This window comes from Octodon degus, unplaced genomic scaffold (genome assembly GCF_000260255.1).
Source record: "Octodon degus isolate 3935 unplaced genomic scaffold, OctDeg1.0 scaffold00231, whole genome shotgun sequence".
Lineage (NCBI taxonomy): Eukaryota > Metazoa > Chordata > Mammalia > Rodentia > Octodontidae > Octodon > Octodon degus.
Window position 1 is genome coordinate 3,461,349 of NW_004524807.1, and position 18,756 is coordinate 3,480,104.

Here is an 18,756-nt window from a genome sequence, read left to right on the forward strand (position 1 = left end):
TAGGTAGGATGGATATGCAGCTACATTCTCTTAATTCAATGAATAGAAAGATTTGTTCTAATAGTGTTTGTGAACAGGATATCATTTCTGCATCTTGTACAATAATAACCACTAAGACAACAATATGCAATGCATTAATTATTGAAACTGTCTTACTAATCAGATTTGGAACTGTCTCATTGCTAATTGTTTCTCAATAAAATTATGGAAAAAGATCTGTGATAATGGATATTTGGTACAGCTACCACAGGAATAATAATGCATGCATTTTTTACTATATTGTACAAATAGAGAAATAGTGATAAAAGGGTTGTTAATAAAGTACTAGAAAGACTAGGGCTCACTTAAATTAATTCATTCTTCTTTTAATGGAGGTAGAGGGAGGTGAAGGAAGCACGGAGCATTATGATGTGTTGTGCACCTGTTTCCACACCCTATAATGATGTAAATATCACTCAGTGAAAGCATATACTAATAAAAATTAAAAGCTGGAAAAAAGTAGGTAGAAATTTTAAAGTTGTAGAGGAAGTAAGAGAGTTCATGAAAGAAAACCAAACTGGGCAAGAAATACTTCAAAGAATCAACAACTGAGATCCCATCTTTTTGAAAAGTTTCTGCACATCAAAAGAAATCACCAACAAAGTAAAAAGAAATCCCATGAATGGAAAAAAATTTGAATTGGGAAAACATTATATATCCAACTGTTCCTCTGACAAAGGCCTTCTATCTAGAACATATAAAAAAAATTTAAAAATAATAATCAGGCTCCCAAAATTCAAAGACACAATTCAGACTTTGCAAATAAATATATGAAAATACATTCAATATCATTGGTCATTCAAGAAATGCAAATTAAAACAACAGAGATTCTATATCACTCCAGAAGGAATGGCTATCATCAAAAAGCCAACCAATAAAAACTGCTGAGAGGGCTTAGGGGCAAAGGAATCCTTCTGCATTGTTGGTAGGAGTATAAACTGGTACAACTACTACGGAAATCAGCATGGACATGTCTCAGAAAACTAGGATTGGATATTCCTTTCAACCCAGCTATTCCCCTCCTGCATATTTTTCCAGTAGAAGTGAAATAATCATACCACAGCAATATATGTGTACCCATGTTTATTATAGCTAAATCTTGGAAAAAACCCAAATGCCTATCAACTGAAAATTGGATAAAAAAGGATGTGGTATTTTACACAATGGAGTATTAACTCTAAATAAAGAGAACTTGAGGCTTTTATAGATAACTGGATGCTACTGCAGACAATACTCATAAGTGAAATAAATCAGACCCACGTATGCAAACTTCCTATTGTCTCACTAGCATAAGAATTTGGAAGAGTAAATAAAATCTGAAATGTACAGTAGATACGATTAAAGGGAAAGCATCTTTTCAAAGCAAAAGAAAACTGAGGAAAAAGACAGGAGAGGAAGGGATGGGTGAATAGATATATTTAGACATGTATACAGGATGTCTTGGATAATCCTAATGCTGCTTTCTTCTGGGATTTTTTTTCTTGTCCTTTTTAATTTCTTCTAATTTTTAAACCAATTTTGCATAATAATATCTGGTAATCTGAGCAACTAATTTGAAGACAGCATTATGCAATACAATAGCCATTGAAAATTTCCATTGTTTTGTTTGTTGAAGTTCTATATTGTTTCTAATGTTTTCTTTCATTTTTCACTATTTTATATCCACTTTAGACAGTAATAAAAATTTTTTAAATGTATTGTAACTTCATTGTTACCTTTTCATATGCTTTAATATACTTACATAAATACTTTTTAAACATGTCATTGTTCTGTTTGTACCACAATAATAATTGTAGGAATCTACATAATTTTCCCAAGAAATATTTTTAAAGAAATGATATTACATCTTTAAAAACATTTTGTCCCTCACCCTAATTTTATTAATTTTATTAATATATTAATAAAAATTATATCATTAAGTGCTTGGGAAAATATGTGTTTTAGCAATGAAAGCCAACATTTGGAAGTCATTTTCTGTATTTCAAAACAAAAAAATCTTCCTCTTTATGAAACCATAGTGTTGGCTGGCTCTGATGTGGAAGATGAGGTGATTGGGAGAACAAAGATTCATCCTCCATTGCACACAGTAGTTCCCCAACTGACATAAATGTGTCTTCTGAACAAAAGCTCATAACACGTGCTGTCCTAGAACTGATCAGGAAGGCACTGCATCCACTGTCTTCCATGTAACCGTCAGCATGTCTACTAGCTAAAATGTACATGACTGTTGAAAGATTCCCAAGGGAACCTCCCTTGGCAGAAAATAGATTTTTCAGAAGTGTGATTTCGTTTGGCACTCTTATAATTTAGGAATGGCTAAGTTAGAAAAGAAAACAAAATTGCTGAAATTTGTAGAAATACAGAACATGTATTTCCATCTTCACTGGTTATTATTTTAAGGATTTAGTAAGGTGTTGTTTAGGAGAATATTTTTATATGAAGGAATACTAACCATTTACAGTGTAAATATTGCTAGATTTTTTAAATTACTGCTTGAAGACAAATGACTGCTAGAGAATTTGGTGATGGTGTCTGTTTTAGTTTCTATAACAAGCTTTTATTAGACATAACTGAGTCACAGGTTCACAAATGATGCCCTGCACATGAAATAAATAGAGAAGCCACAGGAATTTTTTCGCTGAAAGCTCACAAATCAATTTAGACATATCTGGTATATTATAATGCAAATAAACTAAATGTATGTGACTGATAATAGACTCTGGTTTATGTATATCAGATGTGGTGGTTTTTCCATGCAGATGACTACAATGAACCCTTTTTACTATATAATTTTTATCTCATTTATTTCGTGCTAAAGTTACTCTCCTAAAGCCTCTCTCAGTCATAGTTTAAAGTTTGATTTCCAAATCTAGTAATAAGTTAGTATGAGCCCAGCCCAAATACATCTCAAATAAGAGATCAACATTTCACTAGGCTTCCTTTGATGTTGTATTGCACGGTGCACTTCTCCTGGCAGAGTGGATGAAGACTATCGATATAAGGTATCCAGTCAGAGACATGTGCTTACAATTATAACCTTCAAAATAAAGAGAGGATACATAACCATATCCCTGGGGACATGGAAATTACACCATTAGAGGGCCATGGCCAGAGGCCAATGGATTTGTACTGTTATACCTAATGAACAGTGTATTTCCATTTCCAAATGTGTATTCTATTTATAATAATATATAGCTATTTTTTAGATGAATAGAAAAATTAGGCATACCTGACATAGTCACATAAATAAAAGCTTGGGAATAGTAAATTGATAATGTCTAATAGTATCTGGCACAAAGAAACACATGCTTCTATGAGGGCATAGTGGGGAAAGGTGCTTGCATATACAACAGGAAAATTACACCCTGCTGTGCAAAAGAGAATATCAAGATAGGGCTTTGGAGATGAGGTCTGAACATTACACTGAATTGTTACCAAATATCAGCCTCAGAATCAATAAGTAAACTCTTCCAATGACCTGAATAATGGGCAATTTCCAAGTTTCAAGGGCAGAGTGATGGTGTAAATTCTATGATGTCAAGGCCCGTGATGGTGAGGAGCATGGACTCCACACTGAATTTTAAGTTCATAAAATCTACAGGAAACTTAATGGTTGCCACATGTCCTGGCGTTTGCTCAATTCCTTGCTTATATTGAATTTGAAGAGAATGAAATGAAACTGGTGACCAAGAGGATAACCAGCCCAAAGCTTGATGACTGATTCATGGGCACCAATGGTGTTTTGTTTTGTTTTTATAACTTGTATAGTAGAAAGAAAATATAAAACTAATTATAAAAGAGATAGCTAAACAAGAGAATCTTGCCAGTCACTATATTGAACTACACTTAAATCGGTAAAAGTTTCATGCAAGAATTATATACATCGCATGTTCATACAGTATAGTCTGAAGCCTTATCAGAACTGCCTGGCAAGCCCAAGGAACCAGTTTCGATCTCTGATTTCTCACGCTGTGCCAGCCCTGTGCCATTCTGGCCACTGAAACTGGGCATAGTGGAGCATGCCTCTAATCCCAGAGCTGGGGAGGCTGAGAGAGGAGGTTCACTATATGTCTGAGCTTCATAGTGAGACCTTGTACCAAATAAACAAACAAGTCTTTGAAAACAACCAAAAAGGAATCAAAATATATCATGGTTGAGAAAAAATTCCCTATGGTGAATACAGTTTTTGTGCATATCTAAAATGTACCAATAAATTTAGTTTAAAATATAAAAAAAATTCAACACAAATGTTCCACCCTTCTGAAGCCAGCCCAAGCCCAAGCCCAGAGAGTGTGTGGGAGAACTGCCCTGCTGTTCTATGCCCGATGAACCTCTTCGGATCCAGGCCAGGCCTGCTGCGTGAATATGACCTTCCTCCACGCTCTCGGGACCCCTCCATGATCACCCCACCCCCAGATCCAGCCTAGGGCTGCCTCATCTGTGAGACTTTCCACCTCGCTCTCGGGATGCCTCCATCCTTCTGAAGTCAACCCAAGCCCAGGCCCGGTGGGTGTGTGGGAGAGCTTCCCCACTCCCCTGTGCCTACTGGTACCCTCCATATTTAGCCCAGGCCTGGCATACAGGCCTGGGGTGAAACACTGCAGTCAAAGTCCCTGCAGAGAGAGTAGAGACCAGAACCAACACTAATCAAGAAGCAGAACAACTTCCCAGAGGGGCACAACAGGTTCACTTCCAAGGGCTAAGCAGGAAGGAGCTGAGCACAGCAACCACATCCAAGGCAGGCACAACTGTATGCATATAAACTTCCTAGATCTGCACCTGAATATCACTAGGTGCTAAGGGTATAATTTCACCAAAGCTCTACCCCAAAGATCAGAAGACAGTGTTATACAAAATGACAAAGGGAAGGAGCAAAATGCAATCTCATACACCAAGCATACCCAGAACAAGTGCAGATGACACTAGCACAGAAGAAATTCGGAATGACACAGGTGAAAGATCTGAATCAATAGCCCCTGAAGTAAAGAAACAACTGCAGAAAGGTATAGAGGAATTTAGATCAGAAATAATCTCTGTAATAAAAAAGAACACTCTGAATTAATAGAATAAAGAATCAAATGCAGAAACATATGAAGGGAATTACATCAGAAATAATCTCTGTAGTAAAAGAATTAATAACTGCTTCTCAAGAATACACTGATAAAAAAAGAAGAGAGTGGAAAAATGACGGAATCCTTGAATGAGCAGTACAGGAAAGAAATAGATCGCACAAATCAGAGTCAAAGAGATATAGAGGAACTCAAAATCTCTATTACAAGCTTGCAAAACCATTTGAGTGAAAGTGAAGATAGAGATTAAGATCTTAAAGACATCGTGGCAGTTAGTGAAAAGATAAGAAAAGAACTCATAAAAACTAGGATGCAGGAAAAAGTAATTCATCCTCTGAAAGATGATGCAAACATGAACAATGTGAGACAAATAGGCATCGATGAGAAAGATGGAGTCAATACAAAAGATATAAAAATAATATGGGTACAAGTAATAGCAGAAAATTTCCCAAATATGAGCAAACAATTTGACATTCAGGCAAACAAAACATACAGAACTCCAAATGATTTCAATCCAATTAAAAACACACTGAGACATACAAATAGTCAACATCCCAGAAATCCAGAACAAGAACAATATACTGACAGTCACTCGAGAAAAGAAATAGATCACATGTAAAGGAAAACCCATCAGAATAATGGCAGACTTGTCTTCACAAACCATGAAAGCAAGAAGAGCAAGGAGCAAAGTACTTGAAGTCCTCTATGAAAACAAATTCCAGCCCCGATTACTATAATCCACAAAGCTCTCAAGTTTGATGGAGAAGTGAAATATTTCCATGACAAAGAACAACTAAAGAATTTCATAATGATAAAGCCAACCTTACACGGATTACTGAAAAATGTTCTACAGAGGTACCAAAATGATCTGAATGCCATGAATGAGAACAGAAGACACTCACTAAATAGGGCAAACAATTAAATACACGAGAAAAAGTGTCAACATTAGCAGGTAAATAACTTGTCCATCATAAGCCAATACATCTCAATTATAACCATCACTGTAAATGGACTCAATTCACCAATTAAAAGAAATAGACTGAAACAATGGATTAGGAAACACAATCCAACAATATGCTGTATACAGGAAACACACTTAAGTCATAAAGAAATTCATAGGCTGAAAGTCAAAGGATGGAAAACAATACTACAGGCCACAGCACCTCAGAGAAAAGCAGGACTAGTAATCCTGTTCTCATACAGTCTCAACTTCAAACCAAGACTGATCAAATGAAATAAAGACATCCACTATATACTGATTAGGGGAAAAATTTGAGAGGAAGAGGTAAAAGTCACAAATATGTGTGCATCAAACACAGGAGTACACAACTATGTAAGACAAATCTTAATGGACATGAAAAATCTGATATCCAATACCATAATCTTAACAGGAGACCTTAACTCCCTCTTATACCTAAAGCATACATCAAGCAGAGAAAAAATTAGCAAAGAAGTAGCAGAACTGAACCAGAGTGTGGAACAAAGGGACTCAGTGGACATATACAGAGTGTTCCACACAACAACTGAATACACATTTTTTTTCAGCTGCACATGGGTCATTTTCTAAAATAGACCACATAGTAGTCCATAAGTCATGCTTGAATATATGCCAAAAAACAGAAATTATCCCATGTATATTATCTGAACACAGTGCAATGAAACTGAAAATAAATGACAAAAGAAACCAGAAAAATCCCATAAATACATGGAAGATAAACAACCCTCTACTCAGAAAACAATGGGTCACAGATGAAATTAAACAAGAAATTGAACAATATCTACAATTCAATGAAACGTCAAGGACAACATATTGGATTTTATGGGATGCGATGAAAGCAGTTCTCAGAAATAAATTTATAGCTGTGAATGCTATAAATTATCATAACTTGCAGATGACATGATACTTTACATGGAAGACCCAAAAAACACAACAAGAAAAAATAAACACCCTAATGCTGTACCTCCGACACCTAGCAAAGGAAGACCAAAACAAACCCAAAGCCCAATGATGGTTAAAAAAATAAATAAATAAAATAAAATCAATAAGATTAGAGCAGAAATTAATTTAATCGAGATGAAGAAAATGGTTCCAAGAATTAATGAACCAAAAAGCTGGTTCTTTGAAAGATTAAATAAAATCGATAAGCCCCTAGCTAACCTTATCAAAAAAAGGAAAGAAAAAATTCAAATACAAGCAATAAGGAATGAAAAGTGTGTAATTACCACAGACCCAGTGGAAATTCAGAAGATTATCAATAGCTACTTTGAAAATTTTATTCTCACAGAATAGAAGACGCAGATGAAATGGACAGATTCCAATAAAGATAGAAATTACCAAAACTGAATCAAGAAGATATAACAACTCGCAAAAACCCAATAACAGCCAGTGAAATACTAAGTATAACAAAAAGCCTACAGACAAAGGAAGTCCAGGTCCTGATGGATACAGAGCTGAATTCTACAACAAATTTATGAAAGATGTAATCCTTATACTCTTCAATGAATCTGAAACAAGAGTAATCCTCCAAAAACCATTCCTGGAGGCAAGTATTATACTGATACCAAAATCAGGAAAACATCCAAATAAAAAACAGAACCACAACCCAATCTGCCTCATGAACATTGATTTAAAAATCCTCAATAAAATCCTAGCAAACATGATACAGCAAATTATCAAGAAGATTATACACCACAACCAGGTAGGATTCATCCCATGGATGCAAGGATGGATCAATATTAGCAAAACTATAAATGTAATACACTATATAAATGGAACCAAATCAAGAAACCACATGATGATCTCAATTGATGCAGAAAAGGCTTTTGACAATGTCCAAAATTCATTCACGTTCAAAGTCCTACAGAAAATTGGAATAGATGGCCTCTACTCCAACCTGATGAAAGCCATCTATGACAATACATTGGCTAACATAATTGTAGATGGGAAAAACTGAAATCTTATACTCCCAGATCTGGTGTAAGACAAGGATATCCTCTGTCACAACTCCTATTCAATATATTGCTGGAATCATTAGCTAGAGCCATTAGACAAGAGAAATAAATAAAAGGAATAAGAATAGGTAAAGAAGAAGTTAAATTATCATTATTTGCAGATGACATGATACTTTACTTGGAAGACTCAAAAGACTCCACCAAGAAGCTACTAGAATTAATACACAAACTCAGTAGCATAGCAGGATAAAAAGTCAATACCCAAAATCAATAGCATTCCTCTACACAGATAACAAACACATTAAGAGGGAAATTAGAGAAGCAATAACTTTACAATACCACTGTGGAAAAATGATCTACTGTGGAATTAATCTAACTAAAGAAGTCAAAGATCTTTTCACGGAAAATTACAGTACTCAGAAAAAAGATCGTAGAGGATTTCAGAAAATGGAAAGATATTCCCAGCTTCTGGATGGAAAGAACCAACATTGTGAAGATGGCCATACTCCCAAAGTTGCTGTACAGGTTTAATGTAATCCCTATCAAAAAAACCACCAACACACCTCATGGACTAGAGAAATTGTCCCTAAAATTCATTTGGAGTGAGAAAAGACCTAGAATAGCAAAGGCAATCCTGGCCAACAAAGACAAGACAGGGGGCATAACAATTCCTGACTTGAAATTATATTACATGGCTACTGTGATAAAATCAGCATGGTACTGGCAAAGAAATAAACCTGAGGATCAATGGAATAGATTAGAATGTGCTGAAGCCTCGAAGAACACACTCAGCTACCCTATCTTCTATGTATTTTTTTCTTTTTTCCGGAACCTGGAATTGAACTCAGGCCCTTACATTTGCCAGACAAGCACTTATTCTACTGAGCTATCTCTCCGGCCCCTTATCTTCAACAAAGGAGCCAAACATGCTCACTGGACTAAAGATAGCCTCTCTAACAAATGGTACAGGAAAAATTGGCTCTCTACATGCCAAAAACTGAAACATGACCCAGGTCTATCACCATTTACTAAGCAAAAGTCAAAATGGATTAAACATCTAAACATTAAATCAGAAATACTAAATCTCCTGGAATAGAAACTAATAGGAATTCTTGAAGACATTGGGGTTAGACAACAAACAGTTCATGAGCAAAAATCAAATTGTACAGTTAACACTTGACAGAATTAAAAACTAGGACCTCCTCTTATTAAGAAGTTTTTGCAAGTCAAAAGAAATTACCAACAAAGTGAAAAAAATAGCCCACAAATTTGGAAAAAATTTTAACTAGTAAGCACTCAAAGCTCTCATCTCTAGAATTTATAAAGAACTAAAAAAAATCAGGGCCCCAAAATTTAAAAACTCAATGTAGATATTGGCATTCAAGATAAACACATGGTTCTCAGATGACAAAATTAAAAGAAGCAAATAATTATGTGAAAAAAATGCTCCATATCACTAGCCATCCATGAAATGCAAATTAAAACAACAACGAGGTACCATCTCATACCAGAAAGAATGGCTATCATAAGGAAATCACCCAACAACAAATGTTGGAGAGGAACCCTTCTCCATTGCTGGTTGGAATGTTGGAGAGGAACCCTTCTCCATTGCTGGTTGGAATGTAGACTGGTGCAACCATTATGGCAATCAGCGTGAAGACTCCTTGAAAATCTAGGACTGGAAATCCCATTCAAGCCAGATATCCCTCTCCTGGGAATTTTCCCAGAGGAACTGAAAACATCATATCATAATGATATATGTACACTTATGTTTATAGCAGCACAATTTGTGGTAACGAAATCTTGGAAGCAACCAAGATTCTTGTCACCTGAGTAATGGATGAAAAAGATGTGGTACTTTTATACAATGGAGTATTGCTTAGCTATAAAGAATAATAAACTCAAAGTCTTCATATGTAAGTGGATGTCAATTGAAGATATACTCATAAGTGAAATAAACCAGACCCACATGTGTAAATATCATATAGTCTCCCTAGTATAAGAACTCAAAAGAAGAAATACAAATAGAAAGGTATAACACAATTAAAAGGGAAGCAAGAACTTCAGGATTAGACAACAAAGAGTGGACAAGGAGAAAAGCTAGGAACCATGACAGGGGCAAAGCCATACATTCAAATGTACAAGATGGGTAAGGCAATGATCTCAAGAATCTTCAGCAGATTTTGGAAACTAGCAGTTAATTGGTAGGACTCTCACACTGACTAACTATATATGTTGATACTTGTGATTTAAGCAACTGCACTGAAGATAGCAATGTGTAATAGTAGTGTCATGCTTGGAATGCCTGTCATCCTGGACTTTTAAACACATACTGCTTCTCATGACATATCAATTACTGCCATGCTGTCTGTCAAGTATTTTTTTTAAAAAAATGGTAATAAATGAATAAAAGAGACAAGAAAATAATGTCACAGTACTGTCCTGCTACAATGCTGTATATGGTTAGATTTCTAAATTTCTGTGTACAAATATACATTGTTAATTCCTATTGTTTTATGTTTTTAATTTTTTTCTTCATATTCTGTAGGGACTTAAATGTTAATATATCAATACTTGAGGGAAAATACCTGTTCCATGTTATGCCTAAAATGTTTGATACTCAGCTAGATAGTGAGAGTAAGCTCAATTGCCTATGTTGTAGGGTAATAACAATAAACTTCTTTTCTGGAGGGTTAACAACCTAAGTTTGCAGACCAAAAATCAGAGAAAAAGAAGGACTGCAAGGACAGCCAACATTTTGGCCCTAGCCTTTCAAGGTCTGTGAAGACTCAGAACTTAGGAGAACCTGTACTGTAACATCATGTGACTCAGTTGTGTCCCAAATTTTCTGATCAATGAGCTCATGGGACCACAGAGGAAAGTGATTGATGATGTAGAGTGTGCCTAAGGAGAGTCTCATGCAGAAAAAAACATTCTCTCAGGCTTTCACAGAGAGAATTGGTCAAACAATTGTCATGACTCATCCACATGGCTGACACTGACAAAGGATCTACAAATTGTGATACAGGGTTTCAGGATAAATCCTGGGGGGATTTGAATGACCTTATCATATACAAGAGCTACGTTTCTTGTTATATAGGTCTTCCTTCATCTTGGTCTTAAGCATACAGCAGAAAAGTATAAAAAGAAAGTATAAAAAGTAATGCCATATTAATATGCTGAGCTGTAAAAGGCTCAAGTCAACAACTTCTGACATTGCCAGTCCTATGGAAAACCCACTACTATTATGGGCTACTGGATTATATTGGAATATTTTGCTAAATTCATGCACCTACAATATTTAAATGGTAGTGGGATACCCTTGTCTGACAAAACTAAACTAAAAGGGGATACAAATTTACAACCATTTTGTATCTTCATATTCAAAATAGTTATGATAGATATACATCTACATTCTCTTTATTCAGTGAATAGACAGATTTGTTCTAATAGTGTTTGCAGACAGGATATCATGTCTGCATCCTTTATAATGAATAACCACTAAGACAACAATATGCAATGTATTAAGTATTGAAAAAAACTGTCTTATTAATCAGTTTTCCAACTGTCTCCTTTTTATTTTATTCTTAACAAAATTATTTTAAAAATGAAAAAAGAATTTAACACAATGCCTGACAAACCTGTAAGTGCTGAATGACATTAGTTAAACTGAGTAATCTCCCTCAGTGTCTTTTTATTTATTAAAAATATAGAATGTTTAGGATATGAGCCTTTAGCATTGAATGTCAATATGGAGAATAGGAATAAAATTACATCATCAAAACACCCTTAATATAAATCTAATAGGAATGCTAAATTTTTGTGGGGGGAGATAGAACGCTCCTGTTATATTTTCCCTTATTTGGGCAAGAAGTGCTGCAGCACCAATCCCCGCTTGCCTGGACATCTTCCTGTGGTCCTGGACCTCCACTACCAATCCACAACTAGTCCCACCCAACTGCTTCCACTATACAGCTATTTAGACCCTGCTCACTTCCTCAGTAAATGAGACTTGATCAGAAAGCCTGTCTTGTCTCCGTCTCTCGTGTCTCTTGCCCTGTCTTGTTCATCCCTGTTCCTCCTCCAGGTCATTACCCCACGTCTCGACTCACGAGCCGAGTCAAATTTTCATAACTTATATTTTGCCTTTTGATTCATAATTCAGAGTCCAGATTTTGTTGCTTTCACGTGGCCTAAGTCTGGAAGAGAAGACTGAATAGAAACTTGGCCCACTGTAGTCACAGATACTGTATCACATTTTCATTACACAATGAAAGTAATGACCTCTGGAAAGAAAAGAAGTTTGCATAACCAAGTTCATAGAAACAACTAGATATTTGTTCACAGTATCTGTCTTAACTGAAAACTTTCATCTTCCCTTTACAAAACAGCCTGAAATGTCTTGGGGATAGGCATTGTTCTAAGCATTTTACATCATTAATGTACTTAACTTCTGTATTAAGTAACAAAACATAGGCTCAGAGAAATCGACTTCTATAAAGTTAACAGTCAATAGAGACAGATATAAGTCTTAAGTCCAGGTAGAATGGCTCCAACAGATCTTAATTATTAGACTATTCAAAGCAGCCCTTTCCTTTTGGTTTAATACATCAGTTAATTCAGGGCATAAACTCATCTAGTTTAAAATTCAGGCTCTACCTCAGGGCTGTCCCCTTAAAATGTACTTTCCCCTCTGTTGTCTTCCTAAGTCGAGAATATTACATACCATTCTGACAGTAAAGGAAAGGTATTTGAATCTCTACCTTTCTCTTGGCCTCAGCTGTATGGTCTCACCCTGCCTGGTCTTTAGATACTGTCTCCTGAGGCTTTTGATTGTTTTGCTGATAATTAGGTACGAATCCAACACTCTATAAGAAAAGCCCTTGTTCTGTATATTCATGTCTGCTTGCTTTGTGACTCGCTTCCCCATTTGATGCTAATTTAATCAATTGTATCTAAGAAATTATGCTTGTAATCTTATTGGCTGACCATAGATTCATCCCACCTCATGCCTATATGTATTTGGGAACTGTTGTAGTTTAGAATTTTGTAAAGGTAAATAATACAGTATAGGACACTTCACCAAAAAATCATATTCAAGGAGTTCAGGCAATCTGTCCACACTAAAGTCAAAAAAAATCTAGCTGAAGGCTTGAATCACATGGTAATGTCCTGCATGAGTCCAGATGAAGACCTAGAAATCTGTTCCCACATGAGTCCAACTAGAGGACTAGAGCCCATGAAAAAGTTTCATGCAGCTCTGTTTCATGGATCTGTGCTGAGAAGCCCTAAAGGTCATTGGTGGAATCTTGAAAGTCTGCACCAGTAGAATGAATGATCTGTGATACCAGGTTGAGGGATCTGCACTGGAGCCAAGAATCAATGCTCAAAGCAAGAGCCAGAGCTTCCCCAAAAAGTACCACAGTCATCTTCAGCAACAATGAGGTCCAGAGCTCCTCCAAAAATGAGGAAAGCTGAGTTCCCATGAAGAAAGCCAAGTTCCCATAAGGAAAACCATCATGACCATCTTCTCAAAGAGACTGAACATTGTACCATCTTACCATGTAGACAGGAAATCATACTCAAAGTGAGAACCAGAGCTCGCCCAAAATGAACCAAAGCTATCTTCAATAACAACCAAGTCCTGAGCTCCTCCTCCAAAAAGAGCAGCCAGGTTCATCAGGGAAGTCAACAGAACAAGCTCGTCCAAGAGAAGCAACAGCTTCTCTTCTTCCTTTCCAGTTCTGCATTCTGCTGGCCACAATCCTCAGGTGGGCCTCCCACACCTTCAGTTAAGCATGGTGTAAAAAGTTGACCATGAGTTGTCAATCCACCATATGGATCAAGTCTCTAAAATGAATGCAATTTTTATATAAACATACACCAATAAAATAATAAATAAAATCACAGAATAATGCAATTCATCTCTACCAAATGTTTCTGATTGTAAATTTCTATGTCTTACTGTCTACTCTTAGAAACTTAAATTTTAAATACCAAAATGAGATAAAGATCCAAGAATAGCAAAGACCAAACAATAATAATAATAATAATAATAATAATAATAATAATAGTAATAATAAGTGCATGCAAAACTCCTAGCCTGAATTCTGAAAATAATGTTTCTCCAAGTTTTCAACTAAATTTTCTTCTGGACCATGATTTCCAAAAGTAGTAGTAATATAATATACACACAAGTATGCTGTAAGTATATATGAGTAGTAATAGTATATATAATGCTATATTAATTTATAATGGCTTAAAATATATACAGAAATCTACATCTGAATATGTATGTATATTTATGCACACTTAGACTTATATAGGTATGTGTTATTTCTGAACATCAAGCTAGGAGTTGAAAGCAGAAATGCTCAAGGGGTCATTTACAAGAGATTAGACATCCCCAAAAAAATCTCTTTCCATATACCCTCAAGACACACAACCTAAGTAAAAACAAATGTTCTTTCTCAATTAAACACAGTTCCTAGATAAGCCCTGTGATGCCTTTTCCAACTCAATTTTAAAACTCTCTATTTAGCAATTCTGAGTCTGTCACTGGACACTAAAATGATGGTATTATACCTTACTTCACAAATTATAAGAAAGAGTGAAATTTGGAGATTTAATCATATCAGAAAGATACTAAATCTGGATCCAGGGAGATAACTCAGTGGAGTAAGCACCCGCAAGGCACCTGCCTGGCAAGTGCACTGAGTTTAAGTCCCTGTACCCGTCTTCCTCCCCCTAAAAAAAAAGAAAGATACTAAATCATATAGAAAGTCCTCAAACTCAAATCTACTTATACCGAAGTCATTTCCCTTAACTGTTTTCTGCTTTCCTCCAACTCTCAATTTCATGAAGATAGGAAATATCTTTAATTTATACTGTATCATTAGCCCCTAATTGAGCACTGTTGACTGAGAGTCAATGTGCAGTTGCTAAATGAATAAAAAATGAATCAGTAACTACTTAGGCAAACATCATTCTTAATCGTACAATCCACTTTCTAAAGATAGAAGATGTTTGATATTTTAGATATCTGAATTGGATATTTGATATTTAAATTGAAAAACTATGTTACAATATCTCAAAGTTTACATTTCATATATTTTGTCAAAATGTATTTGACTCAGAAATATCTTTAACTTCACTTCCCAGTGACTTTGGGATTAATAAGTACATCTATTTTCCATAGCAATGTGGGTAGTATGTGCACCATTTAATGTATAAAAGGCTATTTATTTATTTATTTGGTACAGGGTCTCATTATGCAGCTCAGACTCATAGGGATAATCCTGTCTCAGCCTTCCCAGAGCTGGGAATATAGACAACATTAAGTGCACATTAAGTGCAACATTAAGTCTGGTTTCAGTGGCTGACACAGCATGCCTAGGGTCTGGGGCTGGTGTGGCATACAGTACTAGGGAGCAAACTCAGGTCCTATTACTTGTCTTAGACTGCCAAACTATGTCTCTAGCCCCAAAAGGATATTTTCTTAAACAAAAACAAAAAAGAAGGGAGCAAAATAATTCTGTCCCAAGGGAAACCATTGTTCTACTCTGTCCAAGATGTAGCAAAAACCACAAATAAATAACAATGATATGTATTTTTGAAACTCCATTATCATTAAAAGTTATATAAATGTAGTCATGTGAAATTTTGTTTTGTATTTTATTTTAAAAAATCAGTCAATTTCTACTTTTTTCTAACAGAAAGAAAACTTACTTTGATGAAGACCAAACAACAGTTTTAAATTCCAAAATAGAGTTCTTTATTTTTGGAACTGTATACAAAAGAGAACAAATATATAGTTAATTGCCTTTAAAATGGAAAATATATAATCTTTCCACATTCGTGTAATTCAAACCAAGTAAACATTTTTCAAACTTTTCCCCATGAAAGTACTAAAATGAGGGTGTCCATCAATCATGAATCAAATAATTCTTTAGATTATAACTAAATGGATGTCCAGATAACAGCTTCTATAACCGTATGTTCAGATTGAAGTTTTTCATCCAAAAAATATAAGATGACATAACATCTATTTATATAATGTATTTTTACTAAATCACTTCAAAGTCCATTATATAAAATTAAATGTACCAAAACCAAATATATATTATAAAATGTCTAAAACTCAATTTCTATCTGTCTAATTCAAAGCAGCAGTTGATTGATGTATAAGTCATAGAAACCACCCATAAGCCATAACTAATCATTGTTATGTTATTTTTAAAATCTGGATTCATGTTTCTATTTTTCCTACTGTTATCAAAACCAGAGAAGAACTCTGTTTTGGCTTACATTTTTTTCTTCATTTACTGGCTGTATCCTCTCTTCACCAGGATCTTACTTTTCCCTTTTGGATGCCTTGCACCTTCTAATATATCACTTAACCACCCAACAGCTATAGCCAACAGCTTAAACAATAAAAAAATTATTCCAAAATAGTAATATATAATGTTGCATTTTTAGATAGTTTAGATTCTGTATTTTAAGCCAAATCTTGTCCTGCATTCAGATTTCCTTCAGATTAAAAAGCAAGATATTAGTGCATATAACTATAATTCTAGAATTTCTAATTGAAATTTAATTACAAGCACACTCTGAAACCCTGAACAGTACTAGGATTTTAAACACTCATTTGCTGTACTGCACCATCCATAGCATATCATTATTTATAAGGTAGTCATTGTGTGTGCTGGCACATGCCTATAATCCCAGAACTGAGGAAGCCGAGGTACCAGGATCACTGAGAGTTCAAGGCCAGTATGGACTACAAAGTGAGTTCAAGGCCCACCTGAACTGGAGAGTGAAACCCTGTCTTAAAAAGAAAAAAGAAAAGAAAAAGGAGTTATTTGGTAATAAGTCATTTGGAGTTCTTGCCACAATGAAAGAAGAGTTCTGCTCTCTATAGGTTATATGAAAGTTTCAAGGGTTTTCCCCAATTGGGGAGTATCTTCTCGCCCAGTATCACTGCCCTCTAAAGGACAGCACACTGAATTGAGCTATTGAAGATATAAAGGCAGTAAACAAAAAACCTTTAGTGTTTCCAAACTCAAAGTCTACATTCTATATAAGGATGTCATTTTATGTTCTGAGATGCAAAATCCAAAAGTAAAAATAACACTTTCCTGGGCTAAGTATTCATGTTCTTGTGGTACCACAAAACACTGTACTTCATAGGCTGGGGAGATAGCTTAGTGGTCTAAGTGCCTGCCTGGCAAATACAAGGACCCAGGTTTGACCCCTGATATAGCATGCCCTGCCAGCCTCAGAACCTCGATGTGCTATGCCAGCCACAAAATTTAGGCATGGTGGTGCACATCTGTAATCCCAGCCCTGAGGAGGCTGAGGCAGAAGGACCACTACAACTCTGAGCTATGTAATGAGACCATGTAACAAATAAATAAAGATTTTTTTTAAATTTATTGCTTGCTTCATCAGCACATACTAGAATTGGAACGATACAGAGAAGATTAGTATGGCCTCTGCGCAAGGATGACATGCAAATTCGTAAAGCGCTCCATATTTTGTGCGTGTCATTTTGGTTTTCTGAATACAGGCTGCTTGTCATGACATGCCAGTTGCTGCTGTGCTGTCTCCCGGGTAGATGACTGTTCAAAAAGAAGAGGGTGGTAAATGAAGGCAGGAGACAGGAAAAGGAATGTTGTGGGACTGTCCTGCTTCAAGGTTGTATATGGTGAGATTTTGGGACTTATGTGTAAACATAAGAAGTATATAATTCTTTATGTCTATTTTTAAAATATATTCTAATTTTTAAATGTTCTTCCATCATGTTCTGTAGGGACTTAAAGTTCAACATATCAATACTTGATAAAAAATACCTGTTCCATGTTACGCCTAAAATGTTTGATATTCAGACAGATAGTGAGGTTAAGCTTAACAGCCTAAGTTGTATGGTAATAACAATAAGTTTGTCTTCTGGAGGGTTAACAACCTAAGTCTGCAGACCAAAATTAGAGAAAAAGGAGGGCCACAAGGAAAGCCAACATTTTGGCCCTAGCCTTCCAAGGTCAATTAAGACTCAGGACATATGAGAACTTGTACTGTAACGTCATGTAACTCAGTAGTGTCGCAAATTTTCTGATCAAGGAGATTATGGGGCCAAAGAAGAAAGTGATTGATGATGTAGAGTATGCCTAAGGAGCATCATATGGAGAGAAAACATTCTCTCAGGCCTTCACAGAGAGCGCATTGGCCAAGCAATGGCCGTGACTCATTCGCATGGCTGACACTGACAAAGGTTCTACAATCTGAGGTACAGGATCTCAGGATAAATCCTGAGGGGATTTCACTGACCTTATCAGACTCAAAAGCTACAACTCTTGTTGCATAGGTCCTGCTTTACCTTGGTCTTAACCATCCAGTGGAAAAGTATAAAAACGAAGTATAAGAAGTAAAGCCATGCTGTTATGTTGAGCTGTAGGGTTCTCAGGTCAACAATTTCTGACATTGCCAGTCAAGCGGAAGACCCAATACTATTATGGACTACTGGACTCTTTTAGAATATTTTGCTGAGTTAACACACCTATAATATTCAAATAATGCAACTAAACAAAAAAAGGGGATACAGATGAATGTCCATTTTGTATCTGTGTATTCAAAGTTGATAGGATAGATATAGAGTTACATTCTCTTAATGAATAGAGGGATTTGTTCTAATAGTGTT

General features: G+C 35.6%; 1 non-coding gene across 1 annotated transcript; it reads left to right on the forward strand.

Moving 5' to 3' along the window:
• The first annotated feature begins 17,496 nt into the window (after positions 1-17,496).
• On the forward strand, positions 17,497-17,599 carry LOC111813857. Its single transcript, XR_002818995.1, has one exon. It is a non-coding gene; the product is annotated as a U6 spliceosomal RNA (small nuclear RNA).
• Positions 17,600-18,756: the final 1,157 nt, after the last annotated feature.